Source organism: Chlorocebus sabaeus, chromosome 10, assembly GCF_047675955.1.
Source record: "Chlorocebus sabaeus isolate Y175 chromosome 10, mChlSab1.0.hap1, whole genome shotgun sequence".
Classification (NCBI taxonomy): Eukaryota; Metazoa; Chordata; class Mammalia; order Primates; family Cercopithecidae; genus Chlorocebus; species Chlorocebus sabaeus.
The window spans coordinates 36,461,008-36,478,476 of NC_132913.1; the positions used below are offsets into that span (position 1 = coordinate 36,461,008).

A 17,469-nucleotide genomic window follows, 5' to 3' on the forward strand; every position below is an offset into this window, starting at 1 on the left:
ATGAGGCTGTTGCTGAGGACAGTTTGTGCCAATCAACTGATCTGTCCTCCAGCCTTTGCTCTCAAAATGGCAAATTTCCAGATGTATGACATTTTTATTATTCTAGGGGAAAAAAATTCTTTAAATGCCTTTTGAAGGGGAGGAGAAGAGAAGTCACTAGTTTAATTTGGACAGAGTGGTTTGGCTTGGGTCCTATAGCCATATCATAATGAGTCTTTATTTAGGCACACATCCATGGAGTAATTAATCCAGGAGGGGCAGAAGCTGGTTATTTATCTTAGGTACCTGACAAGTTCTGTTTTATACCTGGTGGTAAAGTTGAAGATGCATGTTCAAAACCAAAAGATTCTGCGTATTACAGAGGGTATCAGGCCTTGTCCCACTAACTTACAACAGAGCTAGATTAAGTGATTTTCTGTGACTGAGGAAAGGAGTATTGACTGCATTCCCCTTCCTAATTCCTGCAGACACTAAAAATGTGTATCCACTCCATCTGTGTCCTGCCAAATATTTCTACTCAAGGACAAGTGTACAAAAATACAAAATCTGGGTCTTTCTTGTGCCTGGTTTGTGGTTAGGAAAGGTTATTGAGCCTTAGGACCTCTTTACAATGTGTCCCCAGCCTAAAACCCCCTACTTACTTAAAATCCCTTTATCCCAAATGTCTACAATATCAGTCATAATGATACCTTTTCATGTTCATTTGTTTAGATATGCCACACTTCTGCCTGCTGTTGGCAACCCTCCTGGACTAGGCTGCTCTTGTTAATCACATGGATGTTGTGAGTATTATGTTCACAAGTGGATGTAGAGAAGATATTTTTATTTAACTATAAATCCTCACCACATGACCTACTCATGCTTAGCAAAAATATATTAAACATTTGTGATCCGGAGTTTCATTAATCTCAGGGATTACACTGCTTGTTCATTGGTTAAATAATGTGGTTTCAGTATCTTCCCCTAATCATATTGACTTTTTATGAAAGAACTTTTGACACAAAGCTGTGTCTCAGAATGTTTTGACGTAAAGGTAGCTGCTGATCTTAATTTGCGATTGTGGATTCATTTCATCTTGTATGCTTTTATGTTATAGGTTTCTTAATGTTGCCAACATGAAAGTGCTTCAGATGGCTTTGAGTCCTAATCTTGTGGTTCTGTTCACTGAAGATAAGCTGCAATTTTTTGATTATTTTATTTTCCTATGGATCGCCAATAGATCTAAATAACCTCCTTAGTTGTACTGGCAGGACTGAGTAAAAAGACAAAGGATAAGAAAGAGGGAAGGAAAGAAAGGAAAGAAAGAGAGAGAGAATGAGCAAATATGAGAAAGAAAAAGAAGAGGGAAAGAGGAAAGAGAGAATTGTCTTGGGAAGGTGATATAGGCCACTAATTACTTTAGAGCTGCAAGCCTTCTGCACAATAATTTATTTGTAAGCCCAGAGTTAGAAAGGGCCCATCTTCAGAATCCCAAAAGAAATATATATGTGGGCCTGTATGGTTGGTCAGCACCACTTCTCTGCTCCCTAAGTTTAATGATCAAAGGATGAGAAAGTTGTCAGATCCCTTCCTGGATCTTAAGTCAGTCTCTTGTGTGACTGACCTGAAGAGTCACAGTGAAAATTTCCTAACATAAAGCGAAGGACGTCTGACCAGCAAAGTCTTTGGGAGCTAAAACAGAATGAGAGGCTAGAAAGAATTGATGATGAAAATACTTCTTTCAAAGAGAGAAACACCTCAGAAAAATCCACAGAACCACAGAATCTTAGACAGCACTCTCAGGTGATCATTTTAGTCTTGTCATTTGTGCTTTATTTATGGAGAAACTGAGACTGGGAGAGGGGAAGAGGCATGCCGAAGTTAACCCAGTATGGAGCTGAGCAAAGCCATGCATCCTGGGTCCTTTTTTATACTGTCGTGCTCCCTTTTTTAAAAGAAACAATCATAGGCAAGTCAGGGCTGGTTGCATAGAATCAAATGAAATAGGGCAGACAGAATTTATTTCCCTGCATGCTTAAAGAAGAGCCGTGCCTAGAATGAAGTTTATTTTTTTGAGGTTTTGAAAATGTAAATTTTCCAGGGCCATGCCAGATTGCCTGTGTGCAGCAAACAGAAGCAGCATTCTAGATGGAACCCAGGGAGCCTGGGACAGATTTACAAAGGGTTCATGTGGAAATGGACTCACCTTTCATGTACCATGATTTGGTTTCGGTTTGGGCAAAAGTAAAGGGACATAGAAAGGCACATAGGTTACTGACAAGTGGAACATGATTGCGTAGGTCCTTTCTCCTGGGAAGGGGTTAGATGCAGCTCGATTTCTCAACCTGGCAACTCTAGTGGGTGTGGGGCCAAAGCCCCACATTCTGGCTCCCTCTCCTTTTCCGCAGATGGAAGTGAAATGAACTCATTGGCAGCTACACACCGAGAAGGAGAAAGGCTTTGAAGCCTTTTTAGAGCTACTTAGCAAGGAGTCTTACTGCTAAAGACTGGGGACAACCTATTTCCATTTTACAGATGTGCAGTTTGTTAACTGTGCTTGGCCCTGCCCCATTAAATTAGCCTTCCACTCTTGGTAGCTTGTTGAATGAATTGCTAGGGCTCTGCTTCATTGCTGCTTGGCAGGCAATTTATTAGAACACTTTGGTAGCAAGCACCAACACAGAATACTGAGACTTAGAATGTCTCAAAGTCTGTCCAAAGCCCTCAGCTTCTGGAAACTGATGCTATTATTTATTTACTTATTTTAAAATGTTTTTCTATGGTGCATTTCATTGTAGCAACAGACCAAGAACAATTATGGATCGAGAACTGTAGTGCTTATTTAATCATATTTCAGAGTTTTGTTTTTACTAGGTTCTAGATCTCCAGTGAATTATGTGGCCCACAGCCTCTCATTTCTGTGTACCTCTGGGTTGCTTCCTCTTTAGCCAGACTTAAGATTTAAAGGGCCCACAGACTCATATTCAGGAAATTGAATGTCTTTGGCTAGTGCAATTCTAATCTGCAAAGTAATCTTGGGAAACTGGGGCTATGTGATCGGTTTAATGAGGTACTAAGACCCAGGAAAGGTACTAAGGCTCTGTGGTCAGTTTAATGAGGTACTAAGATCCAGGAAAGGTACTAAGACCCAGTGGTTATCAATAAAACACTATATTCATTAGTATAGTTTCATTGATAATTAGTGGGTCTTAGTACCTTTCCTTCCTCCCTGTCCTTTGACTTTAGGTGCTGGAAAGGGTGTAGGGTAGCCAGCGTAAATCTGCTTCACTTCAAGATCATAACTAGGCATTGCTATTGATTTCTCCTCCCTTTGGGAATATCTTAGAGAATAGTTTTGGGAACCAGGCAGAGTTGGGCATATTTCAAGAGTATCAGAACCACTAAGTCAAAATACATTCACATGTCAGTCTGTAAGGTATAATCCTAGATGTATTACTGCAAGATTAGCAGAACTTCTTGGGGCACTTGCTTCAGTTGGCTTTGACTTTTTGTAGAGTCCTTTCCTTTGCTAGAATCAGGGAGAAGAGAAGGTTAGAGAATGTTCTTTCTACCTTCATTCAGTGTGCTTCGGTGTCAGTATGGAGATGCACAGAGAGAATGTGTGTGAGCTAAAAGAGTGAAATAAAGAAAATCCATGTAGCAAATATGTATTGAATGCCTACTTGGTGCTAGATGCTGTAGATACAGTAGTGAACAAACCATGGTTCCTGTTCTCTGGGGATATGTTATATTGAGGGGAGAGGAAAGACCAGCAAGCAATATGTTTCTAGTGGTGGCACGTGCTCTGCATAAACAAATAAATGAAGGAAGGAAGGGAAGGAAGAAGGAAGGAAGAGTAAGCAAAGCACGCCAGCAGGGAAGGGGGCTGGGGAATGCTTTAGGTATTATTTTATGAAGTGTGGTTCCGAGAAGGGAACATTGAGCAGAGACCTGAAGAAAGGAGAGAGAGCGAGCCCTGTGTACTTGAGCTGGAGAAGGACCGGACAGAAGGCTTAATGGTATGGAGTCAGCTTCTCCCTACGCTCTTCTCTGCAGTCACATCTTACTACCTTGGCTGCTTCTGATTTACAAGTTGGCTATTCTCATTTTAACCGTAGTTTTATGAGGTGGCTGCTATTAAATGAGAATTATGCCTAGATTGTACTTTATTAAGGCAGTTGTTGTTGTTGTTAAGCACCAAATTCATTATATTTCAATTACATGGAATTCTGATTCTTTAGAAAGCCACAAAAAAGACTCTAGCCTACTAAACTCTTTATCGCTTCTAAGGTATCTGTACACCTGGAAAACTATTCCTTGGGGGATGGGAATGCTTACATAAATGTAGAGTTGTTTTACTGCCCCTGCAATTCAGATCACTAGAGAATATTCATCTGAAATAAAAGTAGGTTTGCTTAGGATAGATTTGAATCAATGATATAACTTGAAGCTATGCCAACAACCCCATTCTCTCACAGTATATGATGTGGCAGAGGGAAAAGTTGGTATAAGAGGAGGCAGTGGAATGCAAGAGCTTTGCATTAGCCATATTTGGAAGCAAGCCAAGATCCATCCTGAGACCACGTAGTCAAATCTGGGTTGTCAATCACTGTCTACCAGCCCAGGGCTACTTGATCAAGATCTTTGGAATTGGTGTGCTGGAATAAAGAGTAGCGAGGCATGCAAGGTTAAGAACATACTATATTCATAAAATAATATTTAAAAACCAAAGTTATTTTAGAATCATGGGAAATATTTACAGGAACCATCTTTGAAGATTACTTGTAGTGCCGGGTGTAGTGGCTTATGCCTGGAATCCCAGCACTTTGGGAGGCTGAGGCAGGTGGATCACTTGAGGTCAGGAGTTCAAGACCAGCCTGGCCAACGTGGTGAAACCCCATCTCTACTAAAAATACAAAAATTAGTCGGGTGTGGTGATGCACGCCTGTAATCCTAGCTACTTGGGAGGCTGAGGCAGGAGAATCACTTGAACCCGGGAGACGAAGGTTGTAGTGAACCAAGATTGCGTCATTGCTCTCCAGCCTGGGTGACAGAGCAAGACTCTGTCTCAAAAAAAAAAAAAAAAAAAAAAAAAATTTACTTGTGGTTGTGTCTGATTTTCCCAGGGTCCCTTTGTAATGTCAATTGTAAACTATTTTTTTTGTAAGTTTTGAGAATTCCTTTAGGTTAAAAGGCTATTGTTTAATGAGCTTTGTGTGCATATTTAAATATGTGTATGTATGAATAAAGAAATGGGTATTTTTGGCTGGGCACAGTAACTCACGCTTGTAATCCCAGCACTTTGGAAGGCCAAGGTGGGTGGATCACCTGAGGTCAGGAGTTCAAGACCAGCCTGGCCAATATGGTGAAACCCCATCTCTACTAAAAATACAAAAATTAGCTGGGGGTGGTGGCAGGTGCCTGTAATCCCAGCTACTCAGGAGGCTGAGACAGGAGAATCGCTTGAACCCAGGAGGTGGAGGCAACTGTGACCCAATATTGTGCCACTGCACTCCAGCCTGGATAACAAAGTAAGACCCTGTCTCAAAAAAAAAAAAAAAAAAAAATGCGGTTTTTTTCCAAACTATTTCTAGAGGCTTAAAACATTTTTAAAGAAAGAATTAAGAAACCTCATAAATCAAATGAGAGATAATTTACTAAGAACCAGAGCTGATATCTTATGTTACATTAAGGGGATATTTTCCTTGATTCTCCCTGCCATCCCTCCCCACCCCAGGCTGGGAGTTGTACCCTTTCTTTGTGTTCCCAGAGTATCCCATGAATGTCTAATCATAGTCATCGCTACCTGCTAATTCATATCTTTTCATGGCTTTCTGGCAGGCTGACACTGTGTCCTTGAGCTTAAAATTACCAGCAGTTTGCATGGTGGCTGACATGTAATAGCGGCTCCGTGTATGTTTATTGACTACGTAGAAGAATGAATGAGTTATTAAGATTTGTATCTTATTCAGAACATTCTGGCAAGCAAAGCAAAAAGAAAAATATATTAGTTTCACAGTTTCATATGCATATAAGCCTAACAGAGCATTACTTCGGAAGTTGCATTTTTATCCCCTTGGTGCCAAGTGCCTGAAAGTATTTATCTGATGAAACAGTGAGTTTCACAGGAAACATTATTTTCAATATTTCATAAGCTACCAGTGCCCTGGACTAAATGAAAGAATTACCGTGGCTTTTGGTAGAACCTGACAGCCAGAGGCCAACTCTAGCATCCAGAGATTCCGAGTCTTCATTAGCTTCTTAGCAGATTTACTGGTACAACGTCTCACTCGCAGATGGCAGTGGGTCACAAGCCATCTTATTGTATGCCACTGGATTTTATTTTCATGATTGCGAGTATCTAATAGATATTCTGCTGAAAGATTTTTCTGTGCTGAAGCATTAAGTGAAGTGTGTGAATTAAGGAAAAACATCCAATAGAAAACAAATTGTGAGGGTGCTGCCGTTAGTTTAGAAGGGTATGGTTCCTCCAAATTCCGCAGAGGCGTTTGTCCTTGCTGACTTATAAGCTTTGTGAGAAAATAATTATTTTGTGAAAAAAATGTGAATACTGGTGGAAGTAAGCTAATGAATATTGGCCTAGTTAAAAAATGTTTTTAGGCAGCTTATTCTGTGAAGAGGGAACAGTGCTAAGGAGTACAAAGATGTGGTTGCTGAAGGAAAGAAGATTGATTGATTTTTGCTGTGTATATATGGGCCAAGATAGAGAAAGAGGACAGAGAGGAAAATTAAAAATCCTTTGATCCAGCAACAATAATTCTTCATTTAAATGTTTTGGATGGATGCATTTCCTTTTAAGTTGGATAATAACTTAGTAAAGAAAGGCAGTGAGAAGTTGTGTTTTGAATGCCAAGGCAGTCTAAGGAGAGAGTGAAGGCAGCAGATATTTATTGAGCATCTGCTGTTTTCTAGGCATTGTGTAAAGGATTTTAGGTATTTTTTTTTCTTTGAACTCTTATAGTAATCCTGTGAGTCAAAGAGGGGGAACTGGATGAGTGAGGTTAATTAAATTGTTAAGATCATGCAGTTAGTGTGTATATCAAAGCCATGAGTGAATCCATTTAAGTGTGTTCCAAAGCTCAGGCTGCTATTATTTTATTTTTAAGATACTCCAGTGGTTTCCCATTTGCAAGTAAGGGACCCACAGGGGCTTCAGAGAGATTGCAGAGGGTTCATTTAAGGGCACATCTGGCTTATCTATGTTTAAGAAAATATGTATCTCTGAAATATATGTATGTCTCTATTTCAAAAACATGTAGGTATTTCAAAATTTACCAATTAAAATTTTATTCAAAAACTTTTGTCTGGAATATAAATTCAACAAGGACAGAGATTTTTGTATATTTTATGTGATATAACTCGTGCTTCGAACCACGCTCGGCATAACAGATGCTCAATAAATATTTGTGCATACAAGAGTGAAACAATCATTATAGTTCTTTAAATATGCCAGGGCTTATTTAATCAAATTTTCGTTAGTAGACATTTAGATTTTTTCATTTTTTCTTTCATAAACAACACATCTGTACTATAAATAAATCCCTATACATATATCTTTGTAACTTACAAAGAAATAATCTATTATTTCATTATAATAGATTACTGGAAGTAAACTTGCTGGGTCAAAGGAATACATATTTTAAATTTTAATACAATCTTTCTGGGGCAATTTGGTATGATGTGCCAATACCATTACCTCTAATACCATGTAAAATTATCTGTTTTCACGTCAACCCGGCTAACATTAGGAGTTAATCTTTTCACTCTTTATAAAGTATCATTAAATTCCAAAATTCAGAAGGCTAATTGCTTCCTCCAAGTTTCTATTTATCCTGCTTAGAAGCTAGAATGTCCTGTGGCTTCTTTCCTGCTGAGTTGAAAGAGTTTGTGTGATGACATTATTCATTGAAATTACTTTTTTAAAAAACACAAATTATGTTCTCTTTTCTACTCTCTGAACTCCTGTTTGAATATATGGATTCAGACTCTTGTCATTGATAAATATGAACCTAGAGAGGGAAAGGAAGTCTAGAATTAGTTGCACATTGTTAGCAGGTAGAATCTGACCACTTGATGAGAAACAATTTATTGCTGAATAGTACTCCATGTGATTTCTTGTTCCAGGCCCAACAGTTTGAATGAGTGTGACTCCATAGTATATTCATGTTGGCTATTAAAGATGTAGAGAAGAAGCTACTGACTTTTATTTTTGCTGTATAAGCAGGTGCAGATGTGGATGGGAAAATCCATGTGTGACCAACAGATCTTTCCATTAGCAAATAAAGAATAAGAGCACTGACCTTTTGCAAGGGTTTTCAGCAGAGGAGGTTTTCTTTTTTTAAGTAGACACAGGGTCTTGCTCTGTCACCCAGGCTGGAGGGTAGTGGTATGATTATAGCTCACGGTATCATTGAACTCCTGGGCTCAAGCGATCCTGTCACCTCAGGCTCCCAAGTGGCTAAGACTACAGGTATGTGTATCACACTCAGCTCATTTTCAATTTTTTTGTGGAGATGGAGCCTTGCTATATTACCTAGGCTAGTGTTGAACTCCTGAACTCCTGGCCTCAAGCAATCCTCCTATCTTGGCCTCCCGAATTGCTGGTATTACACAGGTGTGAGCCATTGCACATGACCATCAGCAGAGGACTTTAAGAACACACAGAAGCGTGTGTTCAACATTCTCCAAAACAATTTTGGCAGTGTTATATTTTCTAAAGTAATGTTCTCTTCTGTCTTATGCACATGAAAACTACGTGAACTGGTATATTCCTCTTGCTGTTTACTAGGAAGTTCAGAACCAAATGTAAATCTTAATAACTCATTAATTCATTTATTCAATAAGGATACATGGAAACGCTATGACATGTAGCACCGTGAAGTGCTGGCAGTCCTGAACTCAAGGCCACAGTGTCAGCCCTCCAGCAAGGTAGTTCAAGTTCCAACTTGGGAAGGAATGGTTTATTGCCTCCTGGAGCCCCTATGCTTTGGATGCTTGCCCTGGAAGGGGACAGCATAGCTCTTCCCATGAAACATAACCCGTTCTCCACTAAGCTTATTAGCACTAGAAAGGGGGCAGCTCATTTTCCTCTCAGGTGTAGTCAAAGGCTACTGTTGTCCAAGGGTGAAGGGCCCTTGGTGGCTTAATTAGCACACAGCCTGGCCTGTGCCCATTTTCAGATGGAAACCATCAGATAGAATCTGCCGCTTCATTAGGTTGACACTCTTCCTGCCCCCTCTTGTAATAATGTCACCAGAGCACTTAATAATTTTAGGTAAATGCTGTAAGCATACACTTCAGAGGCAACCCAGGGTCGGCAGTGACAGATGCTAGCAAGGCAAATCTTTTCGCATTCCCTGCACTGTTTAAAATATAACAAGCAAAGAGGTATCATAATGGGGGAAGTTTAAGTATTACAGGAGCAGAACTTGCAGCAACATAACTACTTTAAAAAAAATCTCTTATTCAAATTTGCAGTGTTTCAAGATCAAGGGGGCCATGAAATAAATCGGATTTTTATTACAGACTTAAAGAAGAGAACTTGTTTATCTTAGAGAACAGAAGGCGGAGAGAGGCCCTGAAGTATTTGAAGATAGGTAATCCGGATCATAGTTGTGAGCTCCTCTCCATTTCCCATGAAAATTGGAGACATATAAGTCTTACATTGGTTCAAAAAGAAATTAGGTTAGACTATAAGAAGAACTTCCTAGAGACTGGAAAAGCCCGTAGGTAGGAAGAATAGAAGACTCACCTCTTTTTAAAATTTCTTGCTTCCTTCCTTTTTCATTGTTGCATGGGGGTGGGTTTTATTTATTTATTTTTTTCTTTACTGGAACTGAATTCCAGAAGTAGTTTATTGGCCTGACACCAGGCTGTGTATAAATTCACAAATGTATATAACCTGCTTCCAGAGGACCTTGTGCGTGTGGGAGGGATTGGAAAGATTTGTTCTCTATTTCCTGGGTGACAGGCTGTGGTGGGAAAGGGCTGGGGACCCTGAGTGTTTGGCTTGTAGCCTACACCTACCACCATCTTTTCCCGGTCAGTGCTGGTGACACCAAGGCAATGAGCGAGCTTGTGGCTCAGTGCTTTGCATGATGTGGGGCTCCCTTAAAGAACCAAAGTGTGGGGAGTTCCTTCAGGGCAGGGCTGCTGGGAAGTGGCAGGGCGAGGAGGCTTCCTTCTGTCCCAGTGATTCCCTCACATAGGTTAGCACTAAGTGAGGTCCAGAGAAGGTAAATGGGAGAAGTCTCCTAGAGAGTTGAACTTGTAGGAATCGGGGGTGTCTGTTCAGGGCATGGCAGCTGAATCCTTGATCCTCGGGGAGTTAGCTAGATCTGACTCACACCTGCTGGACCATGAGAACCAATGTCCCTCCCACACTCTTAGATTCAAATAATTTCTTTAAGCTCATCGTTGCATTTAGAATGCCAGTACTTTTGTAGCATTGTTGTATTCCCCACACTGGCTGAAAGAAGGTTTTTTCCTTCACTTTTATGATTGGGTGACCAAGGAAATAAATGCCTAGTGAATTTCCACAAAATCCAGCATCATGGTGTAAATTCTTCCTCTCCATCCTTGAATTTTCTTTCTCCAGAGAAAACTTTTTTCCATTTGTCCTATCTTTGATCATTAGTTAGGCATAAAAGGAGAGAGGAAGCTGCAGTTTGCAAAAATAAACAAACACTTTAGAAGGGGTTTGGCCAAAACATAAAGAAAACAATGTTTAGATTTCCCATCTGCAAATTTTATGATAGAGGCACATATTTATATGGTGCCTACTAGGTGCTATAGGTACTGACAGATAACAGTAAAAAAGTCCCTGTCCTCATGGAGCTTACCTTCTAATGTGAGAGGCCAACAAAAATCATCAAGTAGTGCTTAGTGATGAAAAAAGCACTAAAACCAGGTAAAGAAATAGAGATCGACAGGGTAGAATTTTTTTTAGATAAACTGGTCAGGGCAGGCTTTTGTGACTAAGTGACATTTGGGCAGAGAGCTGAGTGAATCCAGGGAGTAAGCCATGTGACTGTCCGGGGCAGAGCATTCCAGGAAGTAGGAACGATGCATGCAAAGGTCCTGAGGCAGGGCCACAATTGTACTTGGTGCATCCACATGGGGTACAGCTGGGAGAGAAATCAGGGAGGTAGCCAGCATTCATCACATTGCTTTGCTAGGGAAGTCTTCCATTTGTCTGCACTGTTCTTGCCCTGCAGTTTTTACTGAGTACGTTTGCATGTACCAATCAGGTAATGACCTCCTTGAAAGCCTTGTTGAACGTGTTTGCTGGTTTCATTGCAAAGACAAGTTAGCCCTGACAGTTCATCAATAAGTGAATTTAAAAGGACTGTGCAAAGGAATTTGGAATATCTGCAATAAGTTTATTAGGCTTATCACCAGAGACTTCATTTTATTTAGATGTTTCATTTTAAATGAATAAATAAAATGACTAGAGACTTCTGCCTATTTATTATTTAAATAGTAATTCATAAACATGGTAAAAATGCAAATACTACAAAAAGGTATTTAGTGAAAGTAGGTCTATCCTGTCTCCCTGTACTTCTTTTCAGAAGCACCTAATGTTAGCAGGTTCTTGGTTATGTAATGTAAATACTCCTCTCCTTGTAAACACTAAGATTGTGACTATATATGTTGCTTTGCACCTTGCAGGTCTTGGAGCTCTTCCAATTAGTGAGCATGGAGCTGCCTAATTCTTATTAATATTTAACTATAAGAGAAAACTGCAATTAAGTCATTCCCACTTTGATAGACATTAAGGTTTTTATATCTTTTGTTATAACAATCAATATTGTGATGACAATCCTCATACATTTGTTAAGTGTATCTGTAAGAAAAATTCCTGGAAATGGATTGGAAACAAAGGGGGAAATGTATATTTTAAATTTTGACAGATACTGCCAAATACTGTCCATATACACTCTGCCATGGCCAAGCACCCCATTTTCTCCTATCCTTGCCAACACAGGATGTTACTGTTCTTTTGTATTTGCAATGTAATTGAAAAATCCAATTTCATTTTAGTTTAATTCGCATTTCTGTCAAAGTTAAGTTGAATTCAGTGATAAAAAATATTGTATTTTGGTCAAGGAGTGTTGTCTGTAGTAACCCGGATTCTTTGAAATGTATTGGGACTTCTTGGAAACCTGTACATGGTTCATTTTATGAATACTCCAGGTACTTAAAAAAAGAGAAAAGAACGTGAATTCTGTTCACAGGGAGTAAAATTTTCAGCGTATTTTTAGAATCATCTTGCTGGTCATGTTCACATCATCTGTAGCCCTACTGACTTTCCACTGTGGGATTTTCCATTTCTCCTCAGAGTTGTCAGTTTTTCCTCTAAATTTTTGTAGGCTGTGTTGTTTAGGGACATCTTCTTGGTGCATTGTCACTATGAATTGTTGCCTTTTGCCTCTGATATCAGTATTACCATCTCAGCTTTTTTTTTTTTTTTTTTTTAAAGTTGTTTGGTGTGTCTTTTCATCTTCTCTATTTTTTATATATTTTCTATCATTTTGTTCTGTTATTCTGGAAATGTCACTAGGAATTACATAGCAATGAATCAGATTTGTAAAGCCATTCAACGTTTTGCATTCCAAGTGAATGTAATGTGTCCCTAGTTTCTGAATTACTGATACATTGAATTTATTTCTGCCATGTTATTTTGTATTTGTTATATGAAATCTTTCTTTCTTTTTTTCCTTTTACTATTAAAAAAATTCCAACCTTCTATTGGATTATGAAGTTTTATCTTATTCTTCTTTTACCCCCTGTACCTAATTGGAAACTGTATTAATTTTAATTTCCTAGGTAAGCTGTAACAAAGTAATACAATCTGGATGGTTCAGAACAACAGAAATTTATTGTCTCATAGTCCTGGGTGTTAGAAGTCTGAAATCAAGGTGTCAGCAAGGCCATGCTTCCTCTAAGATCTGTAGAGAAATCTTTCTTCTCCTCTTTCCAGCTTCTGGTGGCTTGCTGGCAGTCTTTGGTGCTCCCTGGTTTGCAACTGCGTAACTCCAGTCTTGTCTGCACAGTGAGTTGGTAGCTGCTGGAAAGACGATAGTACTAATTTAGAACTCTCACACCTGTACTGTTATATTGTTAACTGATAACATCGAGACTTAGTCTGCTATCACTTACCTTATGGATTCCTGTATAAGAAACCCTGCTGCATATTAAAAACTTCTGCTCAGCTTTTAAAAAATACTGGTGTTCTGGCTAACTTCACTTAAGACGAGTTAAATTGGAATCTTGTTTGGCGTGGCTCTGGGCATTGGCGTTGGCGTTTATTAAAAGTTCCCCAGGTGATTTCATCACGCAGCCAGGGTGCAGACCCAGGCCGGGGAGACAATCTGGACCAATGTGTATTGAGCACTGCACCGGGCTTGGGAGGTGCCCCTGAGGAAGACCCATGGGGCAGCTGCCTTGCTTTTTTCCAGGAATGGGGTCATGTAGCATTTACTGAGGATCTTACACCAGCACCAGGGGCTCAGTGAATATTTGTTCATTGGTTGATTGAATCGCAGATCACTGATAAGGGGTCTGGGATACGAGTGAAAGAAGTTTTGAATGAGAAGGGAATTGGAGAGTGCCAGCCAAATATTAAAGTAGGGGAACAGGACAGGAGATACTGCATCCTTAAAATACAAACCTTGCTTTTGCCACTTTCTTTTGTGTGTGTTGTATATAATGCTTATCAACCTCTCCCCCCATAGACAACTTTTTCTTATTTCCTGTCTTTTTTAAAATAAATGTTTTAATTTTAGAGACAGGGTCTCACTATTTTGCCCAGGCTGGCCTTGAACTCCTGGTCTCAAGTGATCCTCCCTTCTTAGCCCCCCGAGCAGCTGGGACTACAAGGGCATGCCACTACACCTGGTTTCCTGCCCTCTTGAACTAAATATTTTTTTAAACCTACTTTTTCCTCCTTCATCTGATTACAACCTACATATCTTAATTGTATTCTTTAGGGAATACCCTTAGTTTTAGAAATTAATAAACTTTTAACTTTAGAACAGTTATAGATGTATGGAGAAGTTGAAAAGATAGTACGAAGAGTTCACATATACTCCACACTCAGTTTCTGCTATTATTCACATCTTACATCAGTATGGTACATTTTTCACAATTAATGAGACAATAATGATATGTTATTATTAGTTAACGTCCATATTTATTCAGATTTCCTTAGATCTTTTCCTTTTGTCCATTATTTCCCACATGATCCCATCTATGATATTACATGTATGGACTACACTTTTAAAAAGATGTATAAATCCACTTATTTCCCAGGAAAGTTTAATTTAATTGGTAGTTTCTATTTGTACGAGATGAGACCATTAGCACACTCGAATTCCCCTTTGTTTTTCCATCTCAGCTTCTTGGGTCATTGTATGTAAATTTTAGTTCCAACTTTAAGACAATGAGTTTATGATCTGGGCAGGGACCTTTGGTGAGAAATGGTGGTTCTTCTTGGTCTTGCTATGCTGAGGATGTGAGAGAAAACTACAGATCTACACCATGTTTTGACTATACCATTTGAAAAGTTCAGAAATTTGTGTTCTAAAATTGTAACATGTGATGCAAAACAACAACAACAACAAAAAAATCGTCACACCTCCATCACCCTAAAACAATGACAAGGGAAATTAACTATGGGTGACAATAACTTGTCTTATCAATCTCAGCAGATCTCTCCTTCCAGTTGTCTCCTCTGAGGAGCATAAGGACAGAATCACCACGAGATGCAGTAAATAACTCCCACAGAGTTTAATTGTTTTTAAATTGCAATTATAACTAATTAAATGCTAAGATGTGAACAGCTGCACACGAATATTTAACAGATTTCTTGGCATCATCCCCACTTCGAATATTACTTTTAAAAGGCTAGCTATGGAAATAAGTAGTGAGTGGTTATTTTATGCTTTTCACATCAGAAACTGAAAAAACAACCTGAAAATTGGCAAAGAAAGGATTCTCTGGTTTTTTTGTTAAGCCTCTCAAGTCAGTGGACAGCCACTGCACTCCACATAATTGGGTAAGTGTGGTCAGCAGGTCCTGAGAGATGAGATGAGATCAGTTCAAACTGCATGATAAGGGAGGTCTTTGTGGCGGATTCTTTCATCTAACATACATATATTAACCTTCGACTGTGTACTCATCACTATGTTAGAACTGGGGCCCCAGGGCAAAATAAATGATGACTTCTGCCTCAGAGGAGCTTGTAGTATGATGGGGGAGATGGACTGGTTCATTAGTGGCTTCAGCTTAATGCAGAGGATGGCAAACTATGGCCTGAAGCCAGCCTCCTGCCAGTTTCTGTATGGCGCACAAGCTCAGAATGACTTTTATGAAGAAGAAAGAAAACTAGAATGGGGGTGAGGTCTTTGGGCACTGTCTTTTTTGACATTTCTGTCCAAAGTGGAACCTCTATCTGGCCCTTTAGATGAAAGACTAGGTTTTCTTTGTTTTGTTTTATTTTTTCGTTTTTGTTTTTGTGTGTGTGTGTGTGTGTGTGTGTGTGTGTTTTGTTTTTTGGGTTTTTTTTTTTTTTTTAAGACAGAGCCTCCCCCGTCACCCAGGCTGGAGTGCAGTGGCGTGATCTTAGCTCACTGCGCTTTCCACCTCCTGCCTTAGCCTCCCAAGTAGCTAGGATTACAGGCACCCACCACCACACCTGGCTATTTTTTTTATTTTTAGTAGAGACAAGGTTTCACCGTGTTGCCCCCACTGGTTTTGAACTCCTGAGCTCCTGCCTTAGCCTCTCAAGTAGCTGGGATTCTCCTGCCTTAGCCTCCCAAGTAGCTGGGATTACAGGCACCTACCGCCACACCTGGCTAATTTTTGTATTTTTAGTAGAGATGAGATTTCACCATGTTGGCCACATTGGTTTTGAACCCCTGGGTCAAGTGATCCACCTGCCTTGACTTCCCAAAGTGCTGGGATTACAAGCGTGAGCACAGTGCCCGGCCAAAACTAGTAGTATTTTATAAGTAAGAATTACAGCATACTCATGAGGCTAGGACAGCAAAACCTTTCTGTGGAAATTAGAGAAGTCACCCCCAGAAGAGGAGATACTATAGGAACAAACATTTAATGGCTTTTCCACTTGACATGCCTTCAAATACACAAACTTGCACCTCTTCCACCCCTGATTTGTATTGAATTTGTTCTTTCCGCTGTTCCCTATAAAACCTGGTGTCAACTGCTCTACCTGTCACTGCCCATTGATTGTGTTTCCTAATACGAAATCTACGAATGGGGTTTCAGAGGTCCTGAGAACCCCCTAAACTGACAGTGAACAGATGCATATATGCATTTTTTCTGGGAAGAGGGGTTCATAGCCTCCATCAGATTCTTTAAGCGGTCCATCATTTGAAAATGTTGAGAAACACAGTTTTAAATTAGACTTCTCAGAATTAAAATCAGTGCTACTGATGGTGGGTTCTGACTAGAGCAGATTCAAGCAGAGGCATTATGAGTTTCCTTCTGTTAGTCCAGGCCAAGTTTCCAATAGCCTCATCCTTTCACAGGATATTTAGAGAGAAACCCTTCTCAAACTACTGGATTGTGTGCTTGGACGATAAATGCAGTTGTGCTCTTGAGGGGACCTGGGGTATCACAGGATATCTGCCTGGATGCTCAAGAGAGCAGAGTCTGAGAAAAAGATTAAGATACTAACAATTTATTCGGAAGACACAGCCCAGCGGCGAGAGTGAGGGAAAAGAGAAGTGATACAGGGGAAGATACAGTGAACACACTGGGATACTTTATTGTGCTGACTGATGCCTTCCGGCAAGCCTGAAGAACCACATCTGTCTCTTCTGCACCTAATGCAGGAGGATCACAAGGAGGGGCCACATGTTGAAACAGCCCATAGAAGAGAGAAAGAGGGGTGGATGTATCTGCCAGTCTCCCTCTCTTCTCCCTTTTAACATCAGCAAAATTTTGTCCCATGAGCTGCTAATGCTACTTCACTTGAAGTTGGCATCCTCCACCCCCAGAGACTTCTCAGGAAGCTCCGTGGTGTGGCATTCTGGTCAATGCAAAACAGAGTGGTGACCCAGTGAAAGTGAAGGTGCCAATCAAAAGAAATAGAAATAAAGGCAATGCTTTAAGGAATCCAGGAAGGTGCACAAGGTTTGTTCCTCATAGTAGGGGAGGCAGACCTCTGAAAGAAAACAGGTGACAGTTGGGGGAAAGGAACTTCTGGGCAGAGGAAACATATGGCCAGAGGTGAAAACTGGAGAGGATAAGGTATGCAAACTAGGGCAGGGAAGAAGACAGTTCTGCTGAGATGGCATATTCATGCCTCCATCTGCATGTCCATCTGATATTCATTAAAACTCTTCTGTACCAATGATGATATGAGTGAACAAAAACAGACACGGTCCTATCCTCGCAGAGCTTAATATCCAATGCAAGGGACAGATATTAATCATGTCATTA

General features: G+C 39.9%; 1 protein-coding gene across 4 annotated transcripts in view; it reads left to right on the forward strand.

Moving 5' to 3' along the window:
* LYPD6B (LY6/PLAUR domain containing 6B) overlaps window positions 1-17,469 on the forward strand; it is a 181,868-nt gene that overhangs the window by 94,893 nt on the left and 69,506 nt on the right. For 2 of the 4 annotated variants that reach the window (XM_038002147.2, XM_073020265.1), the window contains exon 3: window positions 712-782. The exons of the other annotated variants lie outside the window; for them this stretch is intronic. The gene's annotated coding sequence lies outside the window, so the exon portion shown is untranslated. The remainder of the gene's footprint in view (window positions 1-711; window positions 783-17,469) is intronic. 4 annotated transcript variants of the gene reach the window in all.